Raw genomic sequence first — 16213 nt, forward strand, 5'->3', positions numbered from 1 at the left:
TCAACGTCATACTTATGCACCAGGGAAGGATCTGGGTTTCCAAAAAAAAAGAGGGGTTCCGGACCCCCTGAACGCCCCCCCCCCCCTGCCCCCTTTGGATCCGCCCATGTGCAAGCATGAAACATATTTATGCAGTTTCTGTACCATATACGGTAGCTATACTATAGGCCTATACCTAATCGGATGAAGAAACTTACCCATTTTGAAAAGGATCAACAAATGAACGATACCGTCCCTCTTTAATTTCTGAGCTGTTGCGCCAGGTGAACAGTTAAATTTATGTAATATGACGTGCAAGTAAAAAGTATATAAACATTTATGTTGATATTGTGCGGTGCTTTAAATCAATAATTTATCACTCTTATTATTATTATAGCAATGACACCCATTAACAAGTAAGATAATGAACTCTGAAGATATTCGTGGAAAACATTTTTCCTTGTACACCTCGATTAACCTCTCTCATAATTAACTGGATTCGCTTCCTCGAATTCCATGATGCTATTATCAGTTTCATAAAAGCGAGCAGTTCAGTTTCTCTTTCAGGAGAACAACATATTCTGTTCTAAGAAAATCGGCCTGCAGTAAAGCTGTTGCGTTTTCAATTAACGGTTAATTAAAATTATTAATACTCTGTAAAGTTTGTGGGGTTTTCCGATCGAGGAAATATGTAGACTATATCCATTGATTTCCTGTAAGACTTGTAAATCATTTCTTTGGAGTTTTAGCAAACCCTATCGGCATATTGTGCTACAAAAACAAACTTCTACAAAGTCATGCGTGGTTTGAGGCTCCATCATACATGTGCTTTACCTTTCCTCCCATACTTTTATGATCTACTCTCCCCATGCCCCTCCGCTCTCCCCTTCCCCTCCGCTCTCCGCTCTCCTCTCCTCTCTCTCCTCTCTCTCCTCTCTCTCCTCTCTCTCCTCTCTCTCCTCTCTCTCCTCTCTCTCCTCTCTCTCCTATCTCTCCTCTCTCTCCTCTCTCTCCTCTCTCTCCTCTCTCTCCTCTCTCTCCTCTCTCCTCTCTCCTCTCTCCTCTCTCCTCTCTCCTCTCTCCTCTTCCCCTTCCTCTCCCCTTCCCCTTCCCTTCCCATCATCTGCTCCTTCTCCATATGTTGGTTTAGTTGCAGAGGTACTGAGAGGGAGATCGCAGACATACAGCGAATTCACCCAAGGTCGAAACTATAGTCTTGTTAAGACCATGGTTTTACCTCCATGTTAAGACCCAGTATGAACTTGCCTAGTGTACCTATCTTTTTCACAAAGCTATTTCCCCGTATCTATTTCTTGTACTGCCCAGAGAACGCCCGGCAACGCTTTCGATTGATACTAGTTTGTATCGGCCAGTTCCTCGGGCATGTAAAATACAGTGGGCAAGCACATTCGTGATATGTAGAAACGAACTCTGAGGCATGTACAGTTTGCACGCGAGAAAAAGAGTATTACAAACGACTTGGTCAAGACTATAGGCCGAAACTAAAAATATAGACAGAAAGCACCTAGTAAACTTAACTAGTTTCTATTGCTGTAAATTGGTAACGCCTGTTCCTGCTGATTCATGCACTGCTCCGACAAGAGACTGTTTCTCCCTACCCCCCCCCCCCACAGGACCTTCCCCCATCTTTCCCTCCCATATCTGCGGAGTCTTTTCATCAATGCTGTGTAAGGTTTCCTTGGTTTGTTCATCATGTGTTTCTCAACAAACGGAACAGAAGACCCTTCCTTACATCCTTGCCTTGCCTTGTCCCGCCCGCCCCCCCCCCCGCTTCGCCCAGTCCGTCTTCCATTTGATTCTCCGTCTCCTTCTTCCTTTTTCATTCCCCTTCTCCTGTCCTACCCCCTCCATCCTCTTCTCTTCCACTTTTCTTTCCTCTCGATTTCCCCCTTCCCCCTTCCCCCTTCCCTCTACATCTCTTATTACGCCACAAGACGTCACAGATTCAAAACTGTAACAATCTCTCGTAAATGGCGCATGCCTATAGTGAAACCCGCAGAGAGCGAACACTGAATTGCGACGGGGCAAATGGACACAAATTGCATTGTCCACATATATTCATATACACAGTACGTTGAAGCATAATGTATAAAGTACAAAAGTCCGGGTTTTAAAATCCCTCTAAACACCTGGCAGTTCTTTCGCTTCTTTCTTAAACCCAAAATACCATCAATTTGGGTTCAAACATCAATGATTCTGGGTTGCTTCCATTCCCAATATATCTGTCAATGTATATATAGCCAGCCCAATTCGGCATACATCTTTCTTTATTCTCTTAACCCGTTTTTTTCTTCTTTACAAGCAGTCAGCTCGAGTTGTATTGAGTTACCCACACGTTAGTAATAGTATCGCTCTATAGTTGTTGAACCTTTTCATTCACGGTAACTTATTACCCAGTTACTACGATGTAATAATACCACACAAAAAAATGATCGTTATACTCCAACTCAAATTACCCATTGAAGAAAAGAGTCGTAACCAAGTCGGTTGTTAATACCCTCAACTAAGTTCGTTGGGCAAACGTACTACACAGATGAATCGTAATGGGTACAACTATTTAGCAGCCAAACCGGAATCGAGGTGCCTCAAACAGTCAGGAAGGGTACGTATCCAGGGTTCGATTTTTAAAATAGATGAAACTTTCTCGTAAACAACTTGAAAAAAGTCCCAGGGCAAAAAAAAAAAAATGATCCAGGGGTGATTTCGGACAGGAGACAAAATGATAGCAGGGAGTTGTTATGTTCCATAACAACTAGCTTGTGATAGTATATAGAGTAATAACAACAAGTGATGAAAGAGAAAAAGAGCAAGGTTACGAAATATTAGCCTGGTTTACTATTGTTATTGTATACGTTCATAATAAACAAACAATTATTTGTTGATTCTATATGTATGATGTAATCGAATTACCAATCTCCACGCGGTACGCCATGTACAGGGAAATACATGACAATCATATCATTATATATAGCCTACATCACAAATATTTTTTTGGGAAGGGAAAGGAGTGGAGGGGAGGGGGAGGGGGTATTATATCATGTGTATAATTTATTGAATCGCAAAGGATTAAGAAGCCAAAAACAAACTTATTTGAAACCCTATCCATGAGATCATCGTGGATTAAGGCCGGCTTATTTCAATCCTTTTACTTTCGGTGACTGGGGGCGTTCAAAGAATACTAACGAGGCAGGCGTGTAATTGCCTCATCCATTAATTCTTGCTCCCCGTGACCGCCGCTGGACACAAGTACATCTTCCTCATCTGGTCATGTTCTTAAATACTGAGAAAGGACGACGTACCCGCCCCATTCATCACCACCGTACAGGGCAGCTATAATTATGGCCAACGAATTTTTTTTTTTCATCTATATATCCAACTCCCAATTATCGAATCCACTGAAGACTGCTCAAATAACTCTACAGGCACACTGGCAACAATTTTGAATAGGCCAAGAGAATCTGGTTACTCGTGCCGTCTTGAACCGGAAACCGAGAGGTGAATGATGGGACGGGCACCTTAACCGATACACCACACCATCTCAGTGTCATTTTACTATTTCTGTATTTGATATGCTCTGTTCATGGTACAATAATACAGTAATAGCGTAATAGCGTATGGAAGCTCTCAAAAAGTGAGGGGCAGAAAGCTGGCAGGGTTTTGGGATCGTCCCTAGAAGAATTTCAGTTTTGTCACTTTTGTAGAATATACTGCAGTGACTTAAATTTTGAGCTTTTGTAGGTCAAAACAATGTTAGATCTTAAATTTCTACCACTTTCCTTGGCCAAAATGTCGACATTTTTATGTCGACATTTTTTAACGGCTTAATTTTTCAAAGTGAGGGCTTTGCTTCCCCCCCCCCCCCTTCTGACCGTGCCCCGTGCACCTTACTCCTACGCATGCATGTTCACTGCGCTTAATAAATGGTAATCCATTGTCAAGGTCGCAGTCAAGGTCACAGGGTAAACAGGGTAAACAGGCCATGCATGTTCGCACAACGATTGTAGTTTCGCAACTAAGGGAATCGATCGTCTTGGTTGACTTATTTTGACGATAACCTTTTTTTATTTTACCCTGTGTTCAGTCACTTGGATTTCCTTGTACAGACAAAGTTACCGTCAACATTTCAAAAGGTTTCCTCAGCTTATCTATGCACCCTGAGACACTTCGACGCGATACCCGGGGTCGAGAGGAAAGCTTCTGATTCTGTGTGAAACCCCCACCTGCCCCCACCCCTCTCTCCCCCACCCGTCCCTTGCATTCACCTCATGATGGCTGTAAGTGTTTTATAATAATTAGTTAGTCGAGCTTTCATCCTCCAAAATGTAAAAATGGTTGTCAGGCAACGAAACTGCCTAAAGTGAGGGAACATGCATGAAAGTTGAAGATGAGAGTGAAATGTTCCTTCTCAAAGTTGGTGGTGTGACCATTATTTGACTTCCAACCAGACTGAAAAGTATATGAAAATGATAACATAATATTCTTTATCCCGTATATCCCCGTGTCACCTAACTGACCCACTCCTCTCCTGCCGGGATGTATAGCTTCCTGACCATCTACCCACCCCTCCCCCTCCTCCTATCATATCATTGTGTGCTGTAAAAAGCGGGGCTACTGACCACTGCATACACACGCACTGAGAAACAAAATATAGGTTTCCACTTTTATTTTATTTGTTCAGTTAGTTGAGATGAGTCTCGTTCCACCACGGCTCAGTTCTCACCCACTTTTAATTCTTTTGTTCTTCAAATTATTACAATTAATTGTATTCCTTTAATTTGGACATTCGTCTAGACTTTAAGTTTCTCTCCATTTGTGAATGAGTTGTTGAGAAGTACTATCAACCTACAGTGCCAGGTCAGCGTACCAATATTCGGATATAATACCGTGTAGTTCAGCGTAATGTCAGTTACATATACCCCTAATGTAGCCCTGTTAGCACATGATACCGGTACATCACCATTAACCTACCTTTTCCAACCCAAAGATTAACTTGCAGTATAGTTTATAATGGAGGTCGTCCCACTACTTCTAAACTCCCATTTTCCACATTATGAGCATGAAAGAAAAAAACATTCACATATCATTGACACATGCTCTCACAAATACGAAAAGAAGGGTCAAGCATGAGGTGAGCGCAATAAGGTTATTTGCTCGTTCGCGTGGCGGTTTTTTTTTTTATTAAACATTTGTAAATAAGCTACCCTAGATTAAGGTTTACCTGGTAAAGTTATCTATGGGGTTTTTGAAGAGCCTCTGAATTTTGTTTTCCCCCTTGCGAGAGTTCTAAAGGTGAAGTACAGCGGTCTTGGCGGTGATATATATACTTGTAAAACGATTTGTATACGTCGGACAGTCGTCTTAGACAACGAATCGATACAAGGAAATTACATGAGCTTACAAATTTGACTGCAATTGTAAGATTTGCGTGGGAGTACATGCAATTATAGGGAAGTAAAACAGTTAATAACAAGTAGCTGATAGAACGATAACGGAAAAACAAAATGCCAAATAGTATGGACGAGTCAAAAATCAGAATCCAAGAGTCTTATTGCCTGTTTTCGTTTCATTTCAACGATCTGCGCAACAGATCTGACCATAGTCCAACTTTTGTATGATTTTTGCTGGTTTCAGTTAGATGTTGCTATGGCAGACTTATAATAAATTTCACCATCTATATAGGGACCTGAACTCTTGCATTCGTACTCATACTCGTGAAATTTTGGAATCTAGATTGAACACCAGAGTGAAATTGAAACTATCTTACTGCGCTTGGAGCCTTGTGGTTGTATATTCGCTCGTATGTAAAAAAAATCTACTTGTCATTGTACTCATGTTAATGTATTCATGTTTTTGGATTCATGCGATTGCACTCATGTTATTGTATACTCGTACTCGTGATATTTTGGATATTTTGGAAATTTTGGAAATTTTGGGAGGGAGGGAGGGAGGGAGGGAGGGAGGGAGGGAGGGAGGGAGGGAGGGAGGGAGGGAGGGACTATGCCCCATCCAATAAACTGATAGCATGCATACTTAACATTGCCTATCATGATATTAAACGTTGACTCTGCACATCCTGATAAATTGCCGGCTTGAACGCTTCTTGACATATACCAGCCCAACCCTTTAAAGTTTCGTCCCATGATGCGATTTCCTCTCGGGTATATATACTATATGATTAGTAGGTAATCGGTGAATTAGGAACACTGTTCATATCCCTATTCTGCTTTTAATTAATTGCATAATTAAGCTTTCTGAATACTGCTTAGGGAAGTATGATTGAATATAATTTATTTGATCACTTGAAACTAAATTTGAATTAGGACTGACGGAATAAGCAATAAAGTATAGAAGCATTCACGTAATTATTACCGAGATAAAAGCAGTTGGGCAAGCGTTGTCGAGTATTTTCAAGCCGCTTGGAAAATATCGGGTGTTATACTGAAAAATAACAGCGACGTACAGCCTTAAAAGAGTTCTCTTTCATCTTGAGTAAGAAGAAGGGCCGGGAGGAGGTGGGTGTGGGGGGGGGGGGTTGAACTGTCGTGTAGGGTGCGGTGTGGTGGACGTTATGGTAATTTGCGTTGTTTTTTTTTACAATGACCTATGAAAAACATGCACAAATTTAAACACGTGTATTTAATGAATAGTTTTATTGTCATAAATTCTAAATCACAGAATGTCGTTTACCATGTAATGTTCACATAACTATTGAGGAATGCTGTGAATTCCAGAGTGATGTCATGTGATCATGTTTTATGTAAACAGTACATATTATTATTCATATTAAAAAAAGGTAGAATAAACATTGCAGTTAGGCGTGGGCTGAATAGCCGACTTTGTTATTAAACAGATATTAAAAGGCCAATGCTTGAGAGAGCTTTCCAATGCATATACCCTTAGTCTGCCAATCTGATTGGATGCATAAAGGTATAGGAAACCATGTGGGCTAGATATAAAAACACTAAACGGGAAGAAACCCAGCCATCAACATGCAGAGGGGTCGAGGGCCAGATCGGGTACCGAGGACAATAACGTGGCACCTGGCCACTTTCTTTGCGCTCGTCATATATCACATATTTGATGGCCCTTCCATGTTTTACCGGGGCCTCAAATTGATCGAGGCCCCGGAACTGTATTCCCCTCTCTCGCGACCCCCCCCCCCCCCGCTTCGCCTCCTCCTCTCTCTCATCGGGTCTAATCATGACTCAGAAAGCCTAGCTACTTTCCCCAACATCAGCTACGTTTTTTATCCATTCCATTTGGAGATTTGTGTATAGTGTTTCTTGACACCCAAAGCTAAAGACCGAGGTAATCAAGTCTAAATATTACATTAATGAGTCATATTGATGGTTATTCATTGTAACGTATACTCATTGTTCATATTGTATTACTAGCATACAGGTTTCAGTGTTAACATGGATCTTCATCAAGAAAAAGGAAGAAAAAACATGGTACAGGAAAAGGGGACAGTTTTTAGTGGCCAAAATGGCACTCCTAAAAACGACTTTTAAAACCTGATACAGATCTATCTATTATCTATAGGCGAATTTGTATATATCTCACAATCAAAATATCCTAGTTAAAACACAATTGAACAACAAGTCAACTTGTCACACGAATTCAGGAAATATTTACTCGATGGCCGATATAATTGCTGTTTATATTACCCACGATCGAGTCTACTATGGGCGGTCTATAATTCGACCAAGGGGTAACTTGCACTTTTTGTATATAGCACCGATGAAAAATCGATGTACAAATGATTTGTTGGTAACAAACGCCCATTTTGTGTGTACATGATCGAAATAAATACAGATTAAAACCTTGGTTATATGTGTATATCTATAGGATACTGCAGTGAGTTTACAATGTGTTATAAACTGCATATGTAACATACATGACACCTGTATACTTCTTACAGTTGTGGTGTGATATAGACCTGAATATATAGCCAATATAAAGTATATAAATATACATTGTTCTAAGTCTTCATTAAGGTCGAAACCAGGGCGAGCATTATGAAATAAAGATTTGCCAATCGAGAGGGTTTCACGGGGCGGAATGGGGGTTATTCATCCCCGGGAACCCATGGTCAATGACAATAAGGGGACCCGGGAAATGGGTAAGGGTATATCAGGTCAGTGCTTCCGTCCAGCGGAATAAAATCATCATATGTCCATGTTCTAAGAATTTATAAAGAATCGAAGAGGGATGGGGGGGGGGGGCGGGCGGGCGGGCCCGGTTTAGGGACAATTATCCCTAATTGTCCCTAAAAACCTTTGCTTTCGGCGACGAAACATAGATCCGAGTGACGGAACAACTTGCATACCTTGATGGAACTTACTATCTGCCAACTTGATCAACTTTTGTCACTTGGCCTGTACATAACTTTCATTAGTACATGTTAAGGTTCTCTCCGAGAATACACTCAACGTGATAGGATAGTAATTATTCTTCAAAATCAAACTAGGCTTGGCTATATAGCAGAGTAAGTTTCTTGCAGATTTCATCATGAGAACGTCCTGTGTTTTATTCTCTATAGTTTGCTACTATAATCAAACAGCTAATTAGTGGTTAAACTTAATTGCTTGCTAATTGATACGATGACGACATACAGTGTGCGGCCGCCTACTGTATTAGGTTATTAACCGTAATGGGGCCGCATTCGTAATAAAGTCATTGACATAATCTAAATTATTTTTACCCAATTGTAATTTTAATCATTGTTTCTTTCATGTCTACAATTTAAACAGTTGACTGACATATGTGAACTTTATTCTCATTAAACAATTGTTCTTAGGAGGTATATGAGTCAGCTTGGGCGAAAGCCTGTTTATGCTTTTATTTTCCAAAAACGGCGGTGATCTTGTATTTTTCCGTCTGTTTTGCTAGCATTGATTTCTTACCGTAGTACCAGCTTAAACGATTTAATTTTGTTTATAAGAACAAAGAATTGATAGTGATTTTAGATTTATTTTTATTTTTATTGAATATATACCTAACAGCGCTCGAATAACCTGTATGCAAACGACTGTTTTTAATATGCATGAAACGGCCAAATCTGTTGGTACTCTAAACCTGTACTGATACACTGTTTCTGAAAAGGCATTAACAACAAAGGAACTTTAATGCTGAATACATTCTTATCGCTTCTTCAGATGTGATTGCATCCAGCTACACTGCCATCCGCTTTCTTGACCAAACACTGAACGAACCGTGAGTTAATAGTCTGTTAGCTCGCTTTGGTTGCTAAAATCTCAACTACTCTACTACGAAATGGGTTTAATATGTAGTACTAGTAGTACGGCTTGTCAATCACATATCAGCTGGCTTGTAGTATATAGTATAGTAAATATCGATGAATCAACGGACCTTGGAAGGTCACTCGAGACTGACAAACAACTGTTGTTTACGCAATATCAAATACTATGCTCCGCCCATTTTCTTGCTCAACCAATCAAATTGTACTATGTTTGCCTCGTTTACAATCATATAAGCTTCTAATTCTATTACTAACGTAACGCAGGTGAACCCATACGTTGTACAGTAAAGGCTTACGTATATGCCAGTTGTATTGAGCGACGACAACATTTAGTGCGCAAACAGTGTTCGAGTAAAGTACACTTCAATAGTGTTGGAATAAAAAATCTTACTATCTTCGACCTGCTATTACTGTATTAGACATGGAAATTCTTCGAACGCGTTTACTTGATTATACCTTTAACAATCTTCCTGACGATATGGCCAAAGCTCGTCGTTCCAAAAGGGATATTGTGTCTGTGCGAGCCAAAAGGAGACTTTTTGTTGATGATGACGAAAGAGACGAGAACTGTAAATGCGTTACTGCAGGTGCCGTGTTTAGTGACAAATTAGAGGATAAATATACAGACATAATGCCTTTTGAAAACCCCCCTCATCCGTACAAGACTGTCGTACATTCGAGTAAAAAGTGTAAGGTATCCGAGGACACAAACGACGGCAAAGGAATATCTAATTGTGCAGAAAGTGCTAATGCATGTTCGCAAACAGTACAACAGCCAAAGACTCAAACTACATTACAAGGTAAGCGTTTATCTTCTAAGTTCTAGCCTATGCATACATTAGAAACGTTAACCGAATAATAAGTTTAAACTTAAACAGTTGGAATTACGTTTATTCTTACTCGGAACCCCTCCCCTTGTGATATCAGTTTTACTGATAAATAAGGGATGCTGCTACTAGTGCCAGTGCTAGGCGAAGCCAGGCAAACAAGGCTCGGCGAAGGAAGTACCAGCAGTCTGGTCCATCGTTAGTCGCCAAAAATACACGCTTGGATTTATTTAGTTGATTGACCATTTAACATTTTGAAATATTTGAAACATCTCACAACGTTTATAAAACGTCGCTTCATAAGTTCACCTCAGTTTTAAACAACCGCTTGAAGTTGTTATGTGCCAGTTTGAACAGACGTTGCAATCTCTCCCCCGTGTTTTGTTCAATTGTAGGGAAACGCCCTCCAGTTTAAAAAAATCGCCGGCGCTCCGCCACTTGTAAACAAGTGATTGCCGAGGGTCACACAATTTGCTCTTTTCGTATTACTTAGTTATAGGCCTCCTAGAGCCTATGTGTATCGTTGGAAAATTTCCAAAAGGAAAGGAAATGGGCGTTTCCTTAAAAGCATGAACAGACCTGTTTTTTCCGTAGTAAATATGGTTCTGTTTTGTTATTTATTTCTTCTTTTATTTAAATGTAAAATCGAAACCTGTATTTTGCATGGATAGCTAAATCTAGAATGACAATGCATGCAGCGCCCTGTTGTTGTTGAATTTTCGAGAAAACGTGTTGAGACAAGTGGCCGAGTCGCTTCGTGCATTGCACTCGGCTTCAAGCTGCAACATGTTAGGACATGATTTGGCTTTGATCGATAGGAAATCGTCCCTTCTAAGTTCTATTGTGTAAGTGAACTCTTGTCGAAGTTGTTGTTTTTTTTTTGTGTGTGTGCTAAATTAGTCAATTTAAATTCAGCAAGTGCGTGTTCAACTGGTGAATGGTATTACTCGTACCCAACCACCCCGCCCCCCCCCCCCCCCCCATGAATCCACAGTAACAATCCTCAATATAGATAAATTGTATGTTATCCGTTGAACGGAGAGAACTTTTAAACTAGTCTTGCGAACAAAATGTTCGGTAAGGCATGAAACTTTACCAAATGAAGGTCTCAATATGTGTTTTTCCCCCTTCTACCCTTTGTTTTGTACTATCATGATAGAGTTCTTTAGTTAGGCTTTGGGTTTTATTTGTTGAATTGAGGTCACACTCAGTTCAGGTTTCTTGGAATAGTTCGTGATTAATTATTGAACTTAGGTTTACCCTCAACCAGTTCATTCTCAGTACAGAACAATCAGAAAGGTGCTGGGAGATTTCTGTAGAGTAGGTGGTAATGGAAACTTTTGAGCTGAAAGATAAAAGCGATTTTACAAAATGTCGAAGGCGACAGTCGATCAAGTTTGTTATATCTGTTACATGTGTATTAAATGTGTGCGTGGTAGACATATGTGATGTTTTTTTTACGCATACTATATTTTTCTTGTTTATAGACTTCTTCAAAGCACAGAAAAGGGTTATTCCGTCACCTAAAACTCCAAGATATAGCTGTAGGATGTCCAAAAGAGCTAGAAGAACAAAGGAGGAAGCTTGAAGAATCCTTAGAACTTCATGTAAGGTAAGTTGACAGAAATCTGTTTTTCTAAAGTTCAAAGTGGTGGGGGTGGGGGAGGGGGTGGTAAAGGGTATAGGTTACAGAAAATAGTCAATAGTAAGAGTAAAGAAAGGAACAGAGAAAATGTGTATTTCATTCTATTAAGTCAAATTTACCACAAAAACCGGGTTTTGTTTTCCTTTATATTTTCCTTCATGGCTATGATATGTGGGAAGTGTCATTCCACAATTCTACTTTTAAATCGGAAAGACACAATAGTGTCCGGGACATATAGTGATACGTGATGCCACCGAAACGACACGCCTGACGTAAACTAGCAATAACGTAACGAGATCCATCAGTTTCTTTTCATTTTGTTTCTGGATTCATTAAGTCAACCCCCCCCCCCCCTTCTCACCCTCTCTTCTTCAAGGGAGTATGTATGGTTAATAACTTCAAATAGTAGGTTTGTTTATCAATTTTCACAAGGCATGTCCCATTATTATTTTTTTATTCCATGCCACTTGTGTGGTATCACGCGTCATTGTTCAAATATGATTTCAACGCCTTTTTTTTTGGTCTTAAATTGTCATTGACAAAGTCAGCTATGTATTAGCAAAAACAACCTTCACATGGTTATAAATTAGAAAGTCAAACATGTAATGCCTCATGTCAAAGTACAGGTAATATGTGCTGTCGTAATACATCATGTCAAAATACAGGGAATATCTGCTGTTGTAATACCTCATATCAAAGTACAGGAGATAGGTGCTGTTGTTGTAATACCTCATGTCAAAGTACATGCTGTTAGGAGCCCTCCCTCCCTGCTTTTTAATTAATACTTCTTAATTGATCACAAGCTTTTAACTTCCTGCTCCATTTTTGATTTTCCCCCTATACTTGGTTGTGAATGTTGATAAACTTTTAAGTATTTGAAGAATTTCAATTCTATTATTGAGGGTTTGTTATTTGAACAATGATTTCATGGTATGGTATGATTTCTAAGAAATTTCTTGCAAATTAGCACTGCGATTTGTACGTTTAATGCTAACTGTAATCATTGTTTCCACTATAGCATTTGTGTGTAATGAACTATAAAAATACCGACTCATTTTATTACTAAAACTTCGACAAAATGAAAAAAAGTTTTTTTCTGTTACACATACGTCGTTTATAAATCTTTCTGATCAAGTATGCAAAAAGTACGCGATTGATGAAATCTTTTTCCAGTTGTGTTATTTTTATAATTTCCATCCAGGCACGCTAGACAATTTGTTTGTGGGTCAGTCCAGAGGTTCATTAATGTTTCATTTCCCTTATTCGATAATTAAAGAAGAAGACAAGGACGTTAATAAAAAATAACGATAAGTCGAAAAAACTTTTGTGAAAATTGTGAACCAATATACTTGTTGGTTTATATACATTGTGTCTGTTTTTTTTGTTTTTTTTTATCCTAACAATGAACAAAACTAAACATGTAAGATTATTTAATACTTCTGTATTTATTTCAACAGGTACCCCCTTCTTGAGCACCCCCATTTGACCTAGTCGCCGTAGGACGCTGGCCATATATTGATGGCAAATGAGAGAGATGGTTACACTCCAAAACTGCTTGGAAGGAAGCTCTCCGTCGCACCCGTCAGTCAATCTCCACTCCATTGTTATTACCAGCGTCACATCTGGCCCCTGGTCGTACTGAGCACGCTGAAGCTTCGCTTTGGATACGCGCCAATGATTTGCCGCCAAAAGTGGTCACGTGATCAACACTAACGCCGTATGCCCTGGGCAATGTCTACTTTGGTTCAACGCGAGATCTAGTTGTAAACAAGAGACGGAAGCTTACAAGTGCCATTGTTCAAATCAAAGGCAAGTTGCGTGTAAGGTTTACAACATAGTGTTGTACACACACAATCGCATATGGAATGAGCTACTGGAGATTTCCGCGTAGAAAAAAAAAGCTGTGCGGAAGTAGAGTGAATAGCAACAGCTGGTGAATATCTCCACACGGGATATGAAGACTAATATTTGTCTGTACTAGCGGAAGTTACAACAGAGAAGAACGTTGTTTACTGCTTGACTTTAAGCAGAAAAATAAAGAAAAAAGCAGAAAGGAAAGAATTAATTAATTAACCAAAGTGTTGATTTATTTTGGAATGGGATAAATAACTGTTTAGTTTCATACAGCTTTGATGCGATTGAAAAATAAGATTTCCTAGCGTAAAATTTTCTCAGATTTTTGTCTTCTTGTACAAGAATTGCAACACACACTTAAATATGTGACGAAAAACGAAGGTAGCCTCATGATGTAAAAATTGTAACTAGCAGGGGCATTCATTCTATGCTTAAATTAAATTCACCCAAAACTTTGATGTCACAAATCTGCAGCAATATCATGTAAACCTGAAATGTGAAGACATCAGGGTAGCAGATACAATGACGTCAGCTCTGTGTTATGTAATTGTTGTACAACCTATTGTCATTGTTTTTTCGTCAAAGAAAAGTCATAGATATTTATGAATTACAATATTTTTCTCACATTCCATTTCTGTGGCTCTCTTGAATTATGAGGAATATCATAGGGAACATGTGTCAATGGTTAACTGAAATTCGGTTGATGGCTGTTGAAGAATATCTATAAATAATATTGGGAACATTGGCTTCAACATTAAAAAAAAGGAGAAAAAATATCGTTGTGCTTTCATTATTGTTATCAGATATTTAGACAGAAAGAAATATCACAAAATTAAAGAAAGTCTCCGATTTGTTCTGTCATATATATATATGTATATATATGATCTATGAATTATGTACAGCTGGGTAAGAAAAAAACATAGTGTATGGTATGGCCTACCCTGGAATTCAGCTTGTTTTCTTAGACACATCAATTTTTTTAAACTCGTTTCCAAGCCACACTGTTGTACTTAAAAACATATCAATGATCTCAAGCGAAAAACTGTGAACCCCCCTTCTGCTGTTTTTCGCTACTTTGTATTAAAACTTGTATTTTTGGTGTAAAGAGAATAGAGAGAGATTGTGGTATCTCAAAGTTACTTATATTTTTGTTATGTAGATATGAAAAAGAAAGATAGGGAAAAGTATTTTCCGATAATTCTTTAACCTAACCTTTCCACATAATTCAGATTACACACGTTTTAAAGTTTGCCGCTAAAATTCCAACTGGGTTGAAATTTTTTCTTTGAATGAACTGTGTATATAGTCTGTTCATTGAGGCCACACCTCCTGTGCCATAGACTATAAACCACATGTTCATCATGGGTACCTTTGACGAAAACAAGTAGTATATCGATCGAGATTGTAAAGAATAAACTAACCACAAAACCAAATCTAGGCGGGAAGAGTAATTCCGCGAAATAGTAGGATAGGCTGGCTGTTATTCCCAGCCGGTAGTAGAGTGGGGTGGTGTGTGATAGCCCTATGACAAGCCACGTGGAAGGAAACTGGTTTCCCGTCTATTCAGGGAGTTGTAATGGAATTTATTTATTACGTGCATTGAATCGATTATTGTCTGCGAGACAAATATTTTGTTTTGTGAATGGGGCGGAAAGACGTCGGGTGATCTCTGCATGGTTAATACTGTATTATGTTCCGGGCGGAAAGACTTCGGGTGATCTCTGCATGGTTAATACTGTATTATGTTCCGTGCACTTTAACCTACCTGTTTTGTTTTTTTTACGGACGTATTCGGGGAAGAAGAATTGATAACTGTTTCTAATCATTATTGGCAGGTTGTCATTGTTTTCGATAAGCTTAAGACCAGAATAGTGGAGTACTTCATACTAAAAGAAACTGGAGACAGTTAAATTGTAAGATAGTGAAGATGTTAATTTTATGTATATCACATTACCAGTATTATATACAGTTTTGAATTCAGTAGTGTTCCATATAACACTGTTAGTTACTTCATTAATATTTAAAGCAATCTCTACAGGTGTTTATATTTAAGTTAACGAGATGGGCTTGAAGAGCTAAAGCAATCAGTTTATTTTTTGGGATTTATTTGATCGATGCGAGTGGGGGGGGGGGGTGGGGGGTTGAACCTCGTCTACGTCTCTTAATAGACTAGCCAACTTTATTGTCACAGAGGAACACCCTCTCACCCACTCGCTTCATCCTCTGCCCCTCTTTTGGCAAACCCATGTGGCTCTTCTTTATTGCGTTTATTACCCTGATATTCTTTGGCATATCCCGAATCTCGCGGGACTGGTTTATGTATGTAACTACGCAATATTGAATTGTGCAACCAAGTTGTGACGTCACGATGACGTGTTCATACCTGTTTCTCCTGTTGACACATAGTGTTTACATTTTGACGTATCTATGGCATAATGTCTCTTAAAGGGAACTTTTAATTTCGTTTTGATGTTTTAGCTATAGATATATATACATACAGCTTTAAGAACCCCCTGGATCCCTCCTCCCCTTCACGCCCTCATCCTCCCCACCCCCATAGCCCCCACCCCCCCCCCCCCCCATAGCCCCCACTTTAACCCTGGTACATGGTTATTGAATTTTACT

At 39.2% G+C, this 16213-nt stretch overlaps 1 long non-coding RNA gene across 1 annotated transcript; it reads left to right on the plus strand.

Annotated features, from left to right (window-relative positions):
* The first annotated feature begins 9543 nt into the window (after positions 1-9543).
* On the plus strand, positions 9544-13933 carry LOC139975401 (uncharacterized). Its single transcript, XR_011795738.1, has 3 exons — positions 9544-10062; positions 11577-11701; positions 13192-13933. It is a non-coding gene; the product is annotated as an uncharacterized lncRNA (long non-coding RNA).
* The last annotated feature ends 2280 nt before the right edge of the window (positions 13934-16213 follow it).

This window comes from Apostichopus japonicus, chromosome 1, assembly GCF_037975245.1.
Source record: "Apostichopus japonicus isolate 1M-3 chromosome 1, ASM3797524v1, whole genome shotgun sequence".
Classification (NCBI taxonomy): Eukaryota; Metazoa; Echinodermata; class Holothuroidea; order Aspidochirotida; family Stichopodidae; genus Apostichopus; species Apostichopus japonicus.